This window comes from Dama dama, chromosome 27 (assembly GCF_033118175.1).
Source record: "Dama dama isolate Ldn47 chromosome 27, ASM3311817v1, whole genome shotgun sequence".
Classification (NCBI taxonomy): Eukaryota; Metazoa; Chordata; class Mammalia; order Artiodactyla; family Cervidae; genus Dama; species Dama dama.
The window spans coordinates 49,452,201-49,468,849 of record NC_083707.1 but is presented as its reverse complement, the minus strand read 5'-3'; the positions used below and the strand labels follow the sequence as shown (position 1 = coordinate 49,468,849).

Sequence of the window (16,649 nt, the reverse complement as noted above, 5' to 3'; positions counted from 1 at the left end):
TTTAGCATCAGTTCTTCCAATGAATATTCAGGGTTGATTTCCTTTAGGATTGACTGGTTTGATCTCCTTGCTGTCCAAAGGACTCTCAAGAGTCTTCTCCAGCAATACCATTCAAAAGCATCAGTTCTTCATCACTCAGCCTTCTTTATGGTCCAACTCTCACATCCATACATGACTACAGGAAAAACCACAGCTTTGACTAGATGGATCTTTGTCGGCAAAGTAATGTCTCTGCTTTTTAATACACTGCCTAGGTTTGTCACAGCTTTTCTTCCAAGGAGCAAGCATCTTTTAATTTTGTGGCTGCAGTCACCATCCACAGTGATTTTGGAGTCCAGGAAAATAAAATTAGCCGTTGTTTCCACTTTTGCTCCATCTATTTGCCATGAAGTAATGGGACTAGATGCCATGATCTTAGTTTTTTCAATGCTGAGTTTTTAACTAGCTTTTTCACTCTCCTCTTTCACCCTCATCAAGAGGCTCTTTAGTCCTTCTTCGCTTTCTGCCATTAGAGTGGTATCATCTGCATATCTGAAGTTGTTGATATTTCTCCCAGCAATCTTGATTCTAGCTTGTGATTCATTCAGCCTTGCATTGTACATGATGTACTCTGCATAGAAGTTAAATAAGTGGGGTGACAATATACAGGCTTGAGGTACTCCTTTCCCAATTTTGAACCAGTCCATTGTCCCATGCCCAGTTCTAACTGTTGCTTCTTGACCTGCATACAGGTTTCTCAGGGAACGGGTAAGGTGGCCTGGTATTCACATCTCTTAAAGAAGTTTCCACAGTTTGTTGTTATCCACACAGTCAAAGGCTTTATTGTAGTCAATGAAGCAGAAGTAGATGGTTTTCTGGAACTTCTTTGTTTTTTTATGATCCAATGGATGTTGGCAATTTAATCTCTAGTTCTTCTGCCTTTCTAAATCAGTTTGCATATCTGGAAGTTCTTGGTTCACGTACTGTTGAAGCCTCGCTTGAAGGATTCTGCTAGCTTCTTTGGCATTGCTTTTTTTTTGCAATTGGAAAGAAAACTGACATTTTCCAGTCCTGTGGCCATTGCTAAGTTTTCCAAATTTGCTGGCATACTGAGTGCAGCACTTTAACAGCATCATCTTTTAAGATTTTAAATAGCTCAGCTGGAATTCCATCACCTCCACTATCTTTGTTCATAGTAACACTTCCTAAGACCCACTTGACTTCACACTCCAGGATATCTGGCTTTAGGTGAGTGACCACACCATTGTGGTTATTTGGGTCATTAAGACCTTTTTTGTATAGTTAGTTCTTCATTCTTGTCACCTCTTCTTAATTTCTTCTATTAGGTCTTTGCCATTTTAACATGGGCACAATAAAGGACAGAAATGGCAAGAACCTAACAGAAGCAGAGGAGTGTTTATTAGGAGAGGGAGAAAGTATAGTATATGTGGATAGACACTTGGGCAGACTCCGACAGAGTCGCACCCTCATGGCAGTTTAAGTCACTTATATGGGGCATTTCCTCTGGGTTTCCTGTGGCTAGTCATTTTGCTTTGCCTGGTTCAGGATCCATATTTGGTGTATCTCAGAGTCTTTCCATGTGTGCACACACATTTCTTAGCCAAGATGGATTCCACTGAAGAGGCCTATGGGTAGTGAGCATCAGTTAACTTCACTCCCCTTTTGACCTCTAGGAAGCCTTTCTGTGCGTGAGAAGTCAGAGGGGTCTCCTGACTTGGAGAATAAGAAATGTTTGGTCTCTTATCTTCGGTCTGGGCAGGGGCCAGCTTCCTCTCTCAATTGTCCTTCTTTGATATTTTGGAGTTTCAGTCCACAGGGTGCGAATCACCAGTCATTTTACCCTAGGGGAGCTAACACATACAGAGAATTTGTTATTTGGCAGGCATTGTTCTAAGAACATTTGGGTCCATTTTATAGGTGAAGAAACTAAGTGTGTAAATAACTTTAGAGAGATCACACAACTTGTAAGGGTTCAGATTCCTGGAGTCTGGCCCCAAATCCTTAATGGTTTAAGCACCCAGATTCAGAATCCGAACTCTTGGAGTACACAATCTGCCTGTACCGCTTTCTGCAGACCCATATGCAGTACACGCCCACTGAGGGCCGTTTAAGAACTGCAGACACCGTCCAAAACTAGGGACTGTCTCAGCCCAACGTAAACCCAGAGGCCGTCTGGTCCAGCCCTCTCGTGTTACACATAGTGAAAGCGAAACCCAGAGAGGGGAAGTAGCGAAGCTGGGACCGGAGTTCCAGGTTCTGGACTCCCGGCAAAGCTCTTTCCCCTTCACTCCCAGTCCATTTAACGCAAGAATGTCTACAACGAAAGGAACGTCTAGGTGAGCAGGGCCTGTGTCCTTGGAGGACACAGGAACACAGGATGTGCTTCTTGTTCATTTTCAATCCAAGTCACATGGTCCCCCACCTCAGGAGGTCAGCAGGGCCCCGGCCAGGCTCACTGCTGGGCTGTACCTCAAAGGGAAGTGTACCGAATGCAACTCACGAGGTCCAACCCAAGTGCTCCCCTTCCTTCCTCCACCCCTAGGGGTGAGAAGCAGGCTGAGAAACATAAATATGGGATTTCTGGGATATTTCAAAGGAGTGTGGGGACTATGGGACAGAGAATAGTCAAAACGCTTAATGTAACCAAGCAGGACCCTATGAGGCCTTCCTGGGACAGGCCTTCCCCATATCCTCTGCTTTAGCTCCTGCCTCAAGTACCTGTTGTTGCTGAGTCACTCAGTGGTGTTTGACTCTTTATGATGCTATGAACTGTAGCCCACCAGGCTCCTCTGTTCATGGAATTTTCCAGGCAAGTATACAAGTATACTGGAGTTCAGATCAGTTCAGTCGCTCAGTCATGTCTGACTCTTTGAGACCTCATGGGCTGCAGCACTCCAGGCTTCCCTGTCCATCACCAACTCCCAGAGCCTAATCAGACTCATGTCCATCGCATCGGTGATGCCATCCAATCATCTCAACCTCTGTCATCCCCTTCTCCTCCCACCTTCTATCTTTCCCAGCATCAGGGTCTTTTCCAATGAGTCAGTTCTTTGCATCAGGTGTCCAACGTATTGGAGTTTCAGCTTCAGCATCAGTCCTTCCAATGAATATTCAGGACTGATCTCCTTTAGGATGGACTGGTTGGATCTCCTTGCAGTCCCAGGGACTCTCAAGAGTCTTCTCCAACACCACAGTTCAGAAGCATCAATTCTTTGGTGCTCAGCTTTCTTTATGGTCCAACTCTCACATCCATACATGACCACTGGAAAAACCATAGCCTTGAATAGATGGACCTTTGTTGGCAAAGTAATGTTTCTGCTTTTAAATATGCTGTTTAGGTTGGTCATAACTTTTCTTCCAAGAAGTAAGGGTCTTTTAATTTCATGGCTGCAGTCACCATCTGCAGTGGAGCCCCCAAAAATAAAGTCAGTCACTATTTCCACTGTTTCCACCCCTTTACCTGCTCTTCAAAAGTGCTTTGCCAAAACCCTTCCAGGAGCTTGAAGCTTTTCAGGGCATGAGCCACTTCGTCTCCTTTTCTGGCCTTGCACTAAACCTTGCTGTGCTCCAAACTCAAACGTTTCAGTTTGTTTGGCTTCACTGTGCTTCAAGCACACAAGTTAACAACTTGGGTTAACAGTAACACTGGTCTTACCACCATGCGAATTTCTCCAAAGAACTCCCAGCCCTGCTTGGCGCTTTCCGATCCTTGTCTTAGTCGCCCACCTGCACAGTTAGAAGTTGCTGTATTGGGGGGTTGCAAGTCTAAGTCTCCAGAAGCACAAGGAGCCCTAGGCTGCAGACCAGTTCACTGTAGAACTGGTCTCCCCGTGCTCTGCTCCACGCACTGTTTGCTAGTCACTCTTGCTATCTCCTCATTCTGAATTGATCTTGAATCAAAATCAGGCCACTCATTTGAAATCTGAGACGCTGACACATGGCATTAGATGTTTTAAGGAGATACGTGTTTCTCAGTCGGGGTCGTTTTGTTTCCCAGGGGATATTTGGCAACACGGACAGACGTTTTTCATTATCACAGCCTGGGAGGCGCTGCTGGCATCCAGTGGGTAGTGGCCGGGGAGGCTCCTCAACACCTTACAAGGCACAGAGAGCGCCCTCAGCAAAGAATCATCTGACCCATACCATCGGCAGCGGCGGGCCTCTAGATTCTAGAGTATGTTGGGGAAACGAGGGTAAGAGGAGATACAGGGGGCAGTTATTCCAGATTAATCCAAGAAAAAAATAGTCCAAACTGCTGCCTTGGGTCCGGGCCAGGGGGGACAATTAGAAGCCCTAGGTTTGACTTGCCTGTGTGTTTGTGTAAAGGGGAGTTCGTTTATCTTCTCAGAGTCCTGTGTAATCGACTCTTTGCTTGTCATTCTTAGAGAGGCCTGCCAGCCCAGAGCAAGCACGTGAAGTGAACCTTGGCCGTGTGCTGCCCCAGTCTCGCCCCAGCCTCACCCGGGCTAATGAGTCATCCGGATGAAAGTGCCTACGCACCTGGACTCCCAGGAAGGACAGCACGCACCCCGGGAACCTCCCTCCCTCCCTCCTCAGGCAGCTCTCCCAGGACCGAGGGGCCACCTCTCAGGCTCCGCTGGCGTCTGGCCCACATCTGTGGACCAGGAGTGGTCTCAGGTAGAATTCTTGGTAGTGAAGCTCCCCTGTGGGAAACACATCCTCCTCTTGGCCCCTACTTTTCAGCCAACACCTCACACTCTTTGTGTCGGACCTGATTCCCCTACTTTTGACCTACTTCCTCAGGCTGAAAGAGACATGAAAATAGACGCGAAGTGTCACGTGGTAGGGAAAAAAGTTTGCGGCACACCCAGTTTTTCGGGCAAGTCGATAGCCAGGAAAATGAATAGCAAATTCATATATCAAGACCAGATTTTGATCTTAGAGTGACTCTGTTCTTTATCTCATGTGAATAAAGGTTTTATGCTTTTTTTTTTAAGGCATTGGTTCCCATCAATATATGGGAAAATATTTTGGTTGCCCTAGATATGTCTAATTTTGACACCATTTGTATTTTAGGGCAAGTGCCCAGATCAGATATGAGTTCTTATTGGATAATCATACTTCACACCAGAATCTTGGAGGCATTGTTCTTCCTTGTTAAGGTTCTCACTAGAGGGCCATTTTCTGCAATCAACCCACTCGACAAACACTGGTGGAGCTCAGGTGAGGTGGAGGCCATGGGGACAAAAGTAGTAAGCCACGTGTGCTCCCAAACCAGCACGCATGGACTTATATAAGTAGTGATGGTAACTCATTACAACACAGTCTCAGCACACCCCATCAGCCTGCCCTGTCAGGAAGAATCCTCTAAGTGACATTCTCACCTGATTTTGCCCTCTGTGGAGCCATAATCTGAACTGCCCCGGGAACAGCAAGTGGGGTTACTTCTGCAGGTACCTAATAGATATATGTTGGATGAGACCAGGTCTGCGTGAATGTAACTAAAGCCAACAGAAAGAGTTAATGAGGCACAAAAGGAAAATAACTGTATAAATTCACTTACATGAGGCACCTGGAGTTGTCAAATTCATATAGAATATTGAGCGGTGATCGCCAGGGGCTGGGGGAAGGGGAGAATGTGGAGTTACTGCTTAACAGGTGTAGAATTTTCCTTTGGGAAGATAAAATTGTTCTGGAGAGGGAACACTCTTTGATGTAAATTGTAGCAATATATTTTTTTTTGGCTCTGTCTCCCAAAGCAAAGGAAATAAAAGTGAAAATGAACAAATGAGACCTAATTAAACTTAAGTGCCTTTGCAGGGCAGAGGAAACCATGAACGAAATGAAAAAATCTACTGAATGGGAGAAAATATTTGCAAACAATATGGCTGATTAGGGGCTAGTATCCAAAATGTATAAATAGCTCATACAACTCAACATCAAAAAACCAAACAACGCAATTTAAAACTGGGCAGAAGAACTGAATAGACATTTTCCTGAAGAGGAAATGCAGATGGCCAACAGGATGCTAATTATCAGGGAAATATAAATCAAAATCACAATGAGATATCACCTCACACTTGTCAGAGTGGCTATGATCAAAAAGAAAAGAAATAAAAAATGTTGGTAAAGATGTAGAAAGAAGGGAACCCTCCTACACTGTTAGTGGGAAGTGGTGCAGCCACTGTGGAAAACAGTATGAAGTTTCCTCCAAAAACTAAAAATGGAACTACCATATGACCCACCAATTCCACTCTGGGTATATATGAAAACATTAATTTGAAAAGATTCATGAACCCCAACGTTCATAGCTGCACTATTTACAATAGCCAGGACGTGGAAGCAAACCAACTATTTATCAATAGATGAATGAATGAGTAAAGAAGATTAGGTGTATATATACACACATACAAATATATATATATGTATATATATACATATACATACACACTACTTAGCCATAAAAAAGAACAAAATTTTGCCACTTGCAGCAACATAGAATGGACTTGGAGGGTGCCATGCTAAGCGAAATAAGTCAGAGAAAGACAAATACTGCGTGATACCACTTACGTGTGGAATCTAAAAAATACCACTAGTGAATATAATAAAAAAGAAGAAAACTGACAGAGCTAACAAACTAATGGTTACCAGTAGGGAGAGGGAAGTGGGGAGGAGCAATATAGGGGTAGGGGATTAAGAGGTACAAATTAGTATGAATGAAATAAGCTTCAAGATATATTGTACAACCCAGGGAATATAACCAATAATGACTATAAAAGAAGTATAAACTTTAAAATTGTGAATCACTATGTTGTACAGTTATAACTTATATAATATTATATGCAACTATACCTCAAATTTTTAAAATTTTAATTCATTTATTTATTTAATTTTGGCTGTCCTGGGTCTCCGTTGCCACCTGGGCTTTCTCTTCCTTGCAGTGCTCAGGCTTCTCGTTGCAGTGGCTTCCCTTGTTGCAGAGCACAAGCTCTAGGCATGGGCTTCAGTAGTTGATGCTTGTGGACTCCAGAGCATGGGCTCAGAAGTTGTCGTACATGGGCTTATTTGCTCCACAGCACGTGTAATCTTCCCAGACCAGTGATCAAACCCAGGTCTCCTGCATTGGCAGGCAGATCCTTGTCCACTGCACCACAAGGAAAGTCCTATACCTCAATTTTTTATCCTGTAATAACCTACTACTGAAAAGAATTTGATAAAGAATGTATATATATATATATTTATATCTGTCACTTTGCTCTACTAACCAGAAACTAGCACAACACTGTAAATCAACCATATTTCAATTTTAAAAAACATTCTGGAGATGGATGGTTGTAAGGGAGATTCAACAGTGTAAATGTTGTTAATGCCATAAAATTATAAATTTTGTATTTTAAATTTAAATTTTTACTGTGACTTTATCACAGTAAAAGTCAGTTAAAATTGAAAAAAAAAAGAAGAAGCAAGACAGCACTGGGGAAAGGAATGGAAAGAAAGTAGAAGAGATAAGAGACAGCTGAAATAAAGGTGCTTTAGAAACACCCCAGCTGTTGCCCAAGAATTGATGCTTTCAAATTGTGGTGTTGGAAAAGACTCGTGAGAGTGCCTTGGACAGCAAGGAGATCAAACCAGTTAATCCGAAAGGAAATCAACCCTGAATATTCATTGGAAGAACTGATGCTGAAGCTGAAGCTCCAATACTTTGGCCACCTGATGTGAAGAGCCAACTCATTAGAAAAGACCCTGATTCTGGGAAAGATTGAGGGCAGAAGAAGGGGGCAACAGAGGATGAGATGGTTGGATGGCATCACTGACTCAATGGACATGAGTTTGAGCAAACTCCGGGAGTTAGTGATTGACAGGGAAGCCTGGTGGGCATGCTGCAGTCCGTGGGATTGCAAACTCAGACACAACTTAGCGACTGAACAACAACGTTATCTGTGCAGATAAAATTTATAGTGAAGAATGTGGCCTTGTTCTTAAACTTTAGACTCACTTCAAACCTCTGGGTTCCCTGGCTTCACACACCTGGGGTTTATCACACCGCGATCTGATCCTTCATGCAGGTCTGGGCTGACACTCCTGTGACCCCCAAGGATCCAAAGAACCTCTGCCTTCAAGAAGCTTGTCTGCTCAAGATGAGATACTCGGATGAAAGTGAAAGTGTTTTAAGAACCATGAGTGTCATAGAAGTTATTTTAGAATGTAGATAGGCTCCTGGGCAGAGACTTCCATTTCCTCCCTCTCTGTCTAAGGTCTGGGGACATGAGGCTCATTGCAGGTAAACTGCCCCCAACCCCCCACCTCTCCACCCCCTCCCCCACCCCCGACTGCTCCTTCGTTATGTTATCTGACATTCTGACTTTAGCTCCCCATCCCCAACATATCTCAGTGACACTTGCCCTCTCCCTGTGACCCCAGGTGAGTCCAATGAGGACCCTCCCCAAGACCCCCCCAGACTCCTTCCTTGCAATTAAAAAATCAGCACACATGACTATCCTCACACACCTGCTTATCTCTTCCGCAGTAGTTGCTGGTGTAGACACTGTATGGTCCCCTGCCCTTGATCGAAGCTCCTACCGGCCGTTTTGGACGCAGGCAGAGCGAGGTCAGAGGCTGAGCCTCATTCCGTGTGTATTTCTGTGCAGCCAGATGGACTCCTGGAACTAATTAAATCACCAGATCAGACTGCTCGCTTTTCTTTCCTCTTCTCCTGCTTTGAGCTCCCCTCCCCATTCAAAGGGCTTCCCAGGTGGTGCTAGTGGTAAAGAACCTGCCGGCCAATGCAGGAGACCTAAGAGACATGGGTCCTATCCCTGGGTCTAGAAAGATCCCCTGAAGGAAGAGGCATGGCAACCCACTGCAGTATTCCTGTCCAGAGAATCCCCTGGACAGCGGCGCCTGGCGGGCTACAATCCATAGCGTTGTAAAGAGTCAGACAAAACTGAAGCGACTTAGCATGCACACTCGCCCCATTCAGAAGGCCCCAGGCCTTCAGGCCTCATCAGCTTAGCTATGGCCCCCGAGGCCTGTCTGAGGGGCTAAGCTGGCCACAGAAGAAGCCCCAGGCACCCAGGCCTCCCCAAGAACGCCGGGCTGGCAGGGCAAGGAGAAGGCAGAGAGAGAGGAAGTAGGCTGTCTGACTCTCCAGGGATACCTGAGTGCAACTCCCCAGGAGAAAGGGGGACTTGAGGCCTGGGGTTAAGGGTTCCTCAAGATATTTCTGGATCCCGTCTTCCTCCCCTTCAGCTCCATTCACCCTCCATCCCTGTGAGCTCTCCCTCAAGCCCAGCAGGGGTGTGATTCCTCCCTTTTTAGCTCCCACTGTTCACAACTTCCAGCAAGCCTGTCTGGCCCGGGAGCAGAGAGAGAGGCTGGGAACGTGGAAAGGGCTCGAAGCCTGGGCATGTTCCTCAACATCCCCCCAACCACCCCTCTACCAGGGACTGAGGGCCGCGTGAGGGGAGCTGCGGGGGGCAGAGCTGGGGCACCCCTCCCTCCAGACACCATGGGACCATCAACACAGCCAGGGCACCAGAGAAAAAGAGATGGGCCATCTCTTACATTCTAAATAAAAATCTGAAGGGGAAAAAAAAAAAAAAACAAAGCAAAACTCATGAGATTATTTCTGCAGCTATGACCCAAACCTGGGGAACCAGGTCAGGGAATGGGGGACACAGGGTGTCACTGAATTCCTGGCCCAGAAAGCCAGGCCCCAGCCTGGACACAACAGCTTGGCAATGCGACCCGCTTCTCACCAGAGCCTGCACGGAAGGGAGGCTGAGACCCCAGCGCCAGCCCTGCCTCCTGTCCCGGAGACTCCACAGCCGCCTTTCCCGGACTCTGAATTCTGGATCCTCCAATGGGCCTCCCATCAGTTTGGCCGCGGACCAGCCTGAGCGGAGGCGCACTGGCTGCTGTCTCCTCATGTCCCAACCCCATCACGCCTCCTTCCTCTCGCCACTCCCACCCTGAGACAATGCAACAACATGCTCTGCTGCAGAAAACAGATGGGCCTGACCGCACTGGCAGCCCTGATGTCCTCGTGGAAAGAGACCAAGAGGGAACTAGAGGCCCTGTGCGTGCCCAGCCCCACCTCGGCTGGAACGTGAGCCGGAAGGCTGTGCATGCGATCACACAGGAGAACGCACCAGAACACGACACAGCCCAGCCACTTAGCAAATGACCAGAGCCCGCGGACACACGACAGACCCTTCCCCGCTCCCTGCAGATGGCAGCGTCGGCCAGGCTCGCCAAGCTTGAGCTCTATAAAAAGTTCTATCAGAAAGACCCAGGAGGGAGCTTGTTGAACCTCGGACTGTGCTCTCGGCCCAAGAAGAGAGCCCAAACTGGCGATTGTTCTCATTCTCTCATATCCAGCCAAGGAGCCCTGGAGAAGAGAAACTGCAGGATCTAAGGGGAGCCCCCGGTGTGCCTCTTATGAGGAGTGGGCCTTGAGGACTTGATAAGTTGTCTGAATCTCCTTTTCCATATCTGTAAAATGAGCCTAATGACACCCCACGGGCTGACTGTATTAAAGGAGAAAATAAGCAAGTACTCCCTGATCTGAGTTACAATTATGGCAGTGATTATCCAGTTGCTTGCTTAATCAACACAAACTTATTGATCACCTACTATATGCCAAGGACAGTCTCCACGTTGCCTCATCTTATCTTCAGAACAACCCTAAGAGGAAGGTATTATTATTCCCTTTTTATAGATGAGGAAATGGAGACTGGGCAGCCAGGTTAATCATTTGCTCCAAATTACATTGCCAGTTAGTGAAAATTCTTGCAGGTGTGGGGCCTCCAAGGCCTATGCTTTCTGGCACCATAGGCTTCTGCCCAGATCTCTAGGGCAGAAAACGCACAACAGACAGGGCACATGTGGGTAGAATCAATTAAGATAAGGTTAGTATGAGCATAAGGTGTGGACTCAGCCTGGAGGAGTTCAAACTCCAGGGAAAGACAGGCGTGCAGATGGCAGAAATCAGGTCCAGTGTCCAGTGAGCCTGGAGACACCCGGGGCCAAGGTGAGGGCTGGGTGATAGCCTTTGGTAAGGCACTCCTGTTGGGAAGGGGAGTGAAGGGGGCTGGGTCAATGCGACGGTTTACAGAGGCCCCGGGGGCAAGTGTCTGTGAATGTTCTGCTAGAAGCTGTGACAGCCCCACCCCCGCCCCCACCCAGGGCACAATTACAACTCAGCCAGGTTCGCCTTCATTTTCTGTGGCTTCCCATCTTCACCCTCTATCTCCTTGGGAGTTCCCTCCTATCTAAGCACCCAAGGTTTCCAGGTTCCCCCTCCTTCCATTGATTCTCCACCCCTAGAATCTTCTAGGGCAGCATCCCCAACTGTTTTGACACCAGGGACCGATTTTGTGGAAGACAGTTTTTCCATAGACCCAAGGTGGGTGTGGTGGTTTGGGAATGATCCAAGTGCATTTATCACGCACTTTATTTCTCATCTAATGCCTCTGCTTATCTGACAGGAGGTACCAGTCTGAGGCCCAGAGGTTGGGGACCTATGTCCTAGGGGACCTTTAAAAACACATACATGGACCCTAAGCTAGAAATTCCATTTCAGTTGGTCTGGAGGAGGTGAAGAAGGCTGATGATTGCTTGAGAGATGAAAGGACTTGCCCAGGTCAGCAGGGAGGCCTGGACTCCCCTAAGGCTTCCTAACTTGGAGCTCAGTTCCTGCAGATTACAATCACAAGCACATGCAGGGGGCCTAGGGGGGTGTTGGGGGGCAGGGGAGGGGTGGGCACCAAGACAAGCACTTGCACACCAGTGTCTTCTAGTGATGGAACTTCCAGGTTGGAGCTCTTCCCTTGGCCTCACTCTGCCCCCCAGTGATGACCACCATCACTTTCTACTGGACGTCAAAAGCACGTTCCTTGGCAAAGTCTGACTTTTGGACTTCGAATTCCCAGGTGGCTCAGTGGTAAAGAATCCACCTGCCAATGCAGGAGACACGGGAGATCTGGGTTCGATCCCTCGGTCGAGAAGATCCCCTGGAGGAGGGCATGGCAACTCACTCCAGTTTTCTTGCCTAGAGAATCCCATGGACAGTGGAGCCTGGAGAAAGTGAAGAACAGGGGAGCCTGGCAGGCTACAGTCAAAGAGTTGGACAAGACTGAGCATGCACACAGTGAAAAATACTTCTTTGACAGCCAGGCTGAGTAGCGCCCAAAATAAGTTTTCAAATTCCTGTGGACTACAAAGCCTGTAAATAGAACTTCATGCCACTCAGGTCAGCCCTGGGGGCCCTTAGCCTAGGTTTCCAGGTCTTGAATTGAAAAATAAACACTAATAGGTCTTCCCTCGTGGTCCAGTGGTCAGGACTCTGCACTTTCACTGCAGGGGATCTGGGTTCTCTCCCTGGCCAGGGCACTAAGATCCCACATTACATATGGTGAGGCCAAAAGATAGAAGAAAAAAGAAAGAAAGAAAAGAAATACTAATAACATCTAACTCACAAAACTTTAGCAAAGATAACTAGAAATGATGCCCACAAAGAGTAATGCCCGACAGAGGAAACAGCGCTCAGTCCTCCAGTAAACACTCAGGATCTGCTGCAGGTGGATCTGGTGGGGAGAGGACACGGGTCCTGCAGACGCTCCTGGGTTCACAGGGCTCCCTGCTGAGGGGGAACTCAGGCAATCAGAGAGGCAATGTGCCCCGGGGACACAGCAGGGACACACTTAACCCATCTGAGAACACACATCAAGAAGCTTCCATGAGTCGGGTTGAAGGGGAAGGGAGGCCGGGCAGCCCTGAAGGAAGGGTGAGTACAAGGAAACCCAAGTAACTGCAAGTTGCAGCTGAAACAGAAACAGTGCCTTGGTTTCCTAGGGCTGCCGTGACAAATTAGCACGAACACGGTGGGTTCAAATGACATAAATTGATCTGCTCACAGTGCTGCCAGTGAGAACTCCAAATCAGGGCATCATCAGAGCCAAACTCCCCTCAGAAGACTCTAAGGGAGAATCCTTCCTCACTTCTTCCTAGCTTCTGGGGGTCGTGGCCATCCTTGATGTTTGTAGAAACATGACTCTAATCTCTGCCTCTTCTCTCTGTGTCTCTTCTTCCCATAAGGACAATTGTCATTGGCCTTAGGGCCACCTAATCTAGAGTGAGCTCATCTCCATCCTTAATCACACTTGCAAAGACCCTACCTCCAAATAAAGTCATGTGCTGAAGTTCCCAAGGGATATGAATTTGAGGGGGTCATGATTCATCCCATCACAGAGGGCAGGGGTGGAAGCAGAGAGAGATGAGATTCTCAGAGGTAGTCAGGGGACACACATAGACCCTGGACTTCATCCAGGGACATTTGTGACAGGTGGAGGCATTTTAAAATTTAAGTTTTTGAGAGATGTGCTGCCTGTGGGATGGAGGGCAGACCCTTCCATCTAAGAACAGAGTCAGATGTTCACAGCAATTCGGTGAGAAGTACTGGTAACTCTCGACAGTCAGTGGGTTTGCTGGTGATCTGGAAGTGGCAAGAAGGAGAGAAGCCGCATTGTGTTCTCCGGTTTCTGACTCGGGGAGCTGAATGAGGGCACCTGGTGAGAGGAGCAAGGGTGGCGAGGAAGGAGATGGGAGACCCAAGTGAGATGCTGGGAAGACGCAAGCTCGGGGGAGCTCTTGGGGCTGTGGAATGAGCCCATGGAAGGACCCGGGGCCATGAAAAGAGAACAGTGTGTAGTGTGGGGAGAGGAGGCTGAGACCAGGGAAGCACAATGAGGGCTCAGGCTGATGCAGGGCTCACAGCAAAGACTGGGGAGGAGGGAAGAGAGGCCAGGGCAGCGGGCAGTGGGCAGTCACATGGAGACAGGGGCGGTCCTTTCCCTGACCCCCACCCTCACGTCCTGTCCAGCTCCCTTTCCACTTTGCTGCGGTGAAGTACTTGACCTTTCCTGAGATGATGGGAGACTAACCTCACAGGGCAGACTGTAACAGTTCCCTGTTTATTTACTCAAGCACGTTCTGTGCTCCTGTTACCTAACCGCCGCCTGGACTGGGCAACCCAGGGTTATCTGAGTTATCCAGAGCCTCCCATCGAGTCATCTCTGGCAAAGAGCCCACACCGTCTGTCTGCTCCCTCCCATAGGGCAGGGGTTAGGCCCACATGGGCTAATATTAATTGCCTGAGATGGGGCTGGTCTGATTGGAGATGTGCCGTAAGTGAAAATTACATGCACATTTCAAAGACTCAGCCTGAAAATCAAGGTAAAATATCCCACGAATAATTTTGCATTGGCTACATGCTAAATCTACATTTTTAATATATTGAGTTAATTAAAATATATTATTAAGATGAATGTCACTTATTTCTTGGTACTTCTTAAAAACTTTTTTTTGGACATGTATACACTGCTATATTTATTTATTTTTGGCTGTGCTGGCTTTTCGCTGGCTGCATGCAGGTTTTCTCTAGTTGCAGAGAGTAGGGGCTACTCTCCAGTTGCCATCCATGCACAGGCTTCTCATTCCAGCGGCTTTACTTGTTTGCAGAGCATAGGCTCTAGGTGCAGAGGCTTCAGCAGTTGCAACTCGCTGGCTCTAGAGCATGCAGGCTTCAGTAGTTGTGGTCCACAGGCTTAGTTGCTCTGTGGCATGTGGAGTTTTCCCAGACCAGGGTTCAAACCCATGTCCCTGCATCAGCAGATGGACTCCTATTCACTGTACTACCAGGGAAGCCTTGTACTTTTTAAAAACCTAACATTACACCTGTGAGTGAAAGTGAGAGTCGCTCAGTCGTGTCTGACTCTTTGTGACCCCATGGACTATACCATCCATGGACTTCTCCAGGCTAGAATACTGGAGTGAGTAGCCTTTCCCTTCTCCAGGGGATCTTCCCAACCCAGGGATCGAACCCATCTCCCGCATTGCAGGCATATTCTTTGCCAGCTGAGCCACAAGGGAAGCGCTTACACATGTGACTTGCATTTATTTCTTTTGGGTAGTACTGCCCTGAGACCTTTTTGGATGTCAAAATTTACTTTAAACAGAACGTTTTCCAGAGTCCACCTGGCACAAGACTCGAGAAGGGAGAATGGCATGCAGAATGCTGCATCTGGTTTTTCACATTCTCATTTTATTTCTCAGAACTCACATGATTCCCCCTCACTCCCCTAACTTTTTAGATGAGAAAACCAGAGGCCAAATTTAACTTACATCTCAGTTCCTGTATTTTTCCAGTAACACAATGTTGTCAAGTCTAATGGTGGTAACAGCTTTTAAGGAACCCCCTTAGACAGTAATAATCATAATCTCATTATGTACATAAAATGTCTTATATCATTTACATCATCCCATTGGCTCCAAAAAAAAAAAAAAAAACAACTGCAAGACTTCCAGCATAAAATATTTTCATTTAAAAAATTTGTTTATACACAGTAGAAAATTAAAAAGTACAAAGAAATAGAAAAGTCAGCCTCCAAACCCCTGACTTGCTCCCTCTTGCCACTCTCCACTTCTCCCTCCTCCCTCCACCCCTGTGAGCAACATGCCCTGTGTATCTTCCTAGCACTGGTGGTGCACAAACACAATCAAACGTGTGTAGACATACAGTCATTTTTTAATTAGCTGTTCAGGACTTTATTATTATTATTCTACTATTTTAACCATTTTAACTGTGTGGTTCACTGGCGCTAAGTACATTCACATTGTTATGCAACTCTCACCACACATATAGGCATTAAAAAAAAAAAAAAACTTAAATATCAGCAGACTGAACCCACATTCCATGTGTTACCATTTGTACTTTGCCCCTTATCTTGGAGAATATCAGTACATCAAGGCCTGCCTTTAACTGATATGTCATATTTAAATGAAAAGAATTTTATAAATCACAAAATACATTCAAATCAGGAAACTAAGTTCAAGGAACACCAGTTTTCCTTGATGGTGACAATGACAGAATGAGGGTGGGACCGAGGACGACTGATTCCAGTTCGAGCCTGCCTGGACTGGAATCTCCTTGACCTTCCCCATGTCCCCATCTATGAAAGAACAGAAACATTTCCTGACCCACCTACTTGAAGCTGATGTGGAGATTGAAAGAGCTAATAAAACCTAGAAAGTACAATTCAAACAAGAAACACCACCATTACTGTCATTGTAACTTTTTTTCTTAACGTTTTTCATTGTGGTAAGAGTCACACAATATAAAACATACTGTTTTAACCACATGTAACTGCAGAGTTCAGTGACACTAGGTACATCCGCATTATTGTGTAACTGTTACCATCTTCCACCTCCCGAATTTTTCACCTTCCTAACCTGAAACTCTGTCCCCATTAAAACACTAAGTCCCCATTCTCCCTCCCCAGCCCCCACCCCCCAGCCCCTGGCATCTACCAATGTACTACTGACTTTATGAATTTGATTACTCTAGGTACCTCAGAAAAGTGAAATCAAACAGTATTTGTCTGCATCTAATATATTGGAATGTATTTTTAAGGTTAACTTAATGTGTGTCCTACATACATATTGTACCTTCCTTTTGTTTCCCTTGTGCTTTGTAGTAGGTTCTCATTGGTTATCTATTTTATACATAAGAGTATACCTTTGTTAATCCCAACATCCCAATTTATACCATCCCCACTTCCCCCTGAGTCACACCTTGGTAGAAATTTCAGCAACATAGGGGAGGGCAGGTGTATTGGGTCAGGGGACTC

At 46.6% G+C, this 16,649-nt stretch overlaps 1 long non-coding RNA gene across 1 annotated transcript; it reads right to left on the bottom strand.

The window, feature by feature from the left end:
* Positions 1 to 5,401: 5,401 nt before the first annotated feature.
* LOC133047732 (uncharacterized) lies at positions 5,402 to 10,408 on the bottom strand. Its single transcript, XR_009690827.1, has 4 exons — positions 9,720 to 10,408; positions 8,470 to 8,627; positions 5,525 to 5,581; positions 5,402 to 5,418 (listed from the first exon to the last, which is right to left on the bottom strand). It is a non-coding gene; the product is annotated as an uncharacterized LOC133047732 (long non-coding RNA).
* Positions 10,409 to 16,649: the final 6,241 nt, after the last annotated feature.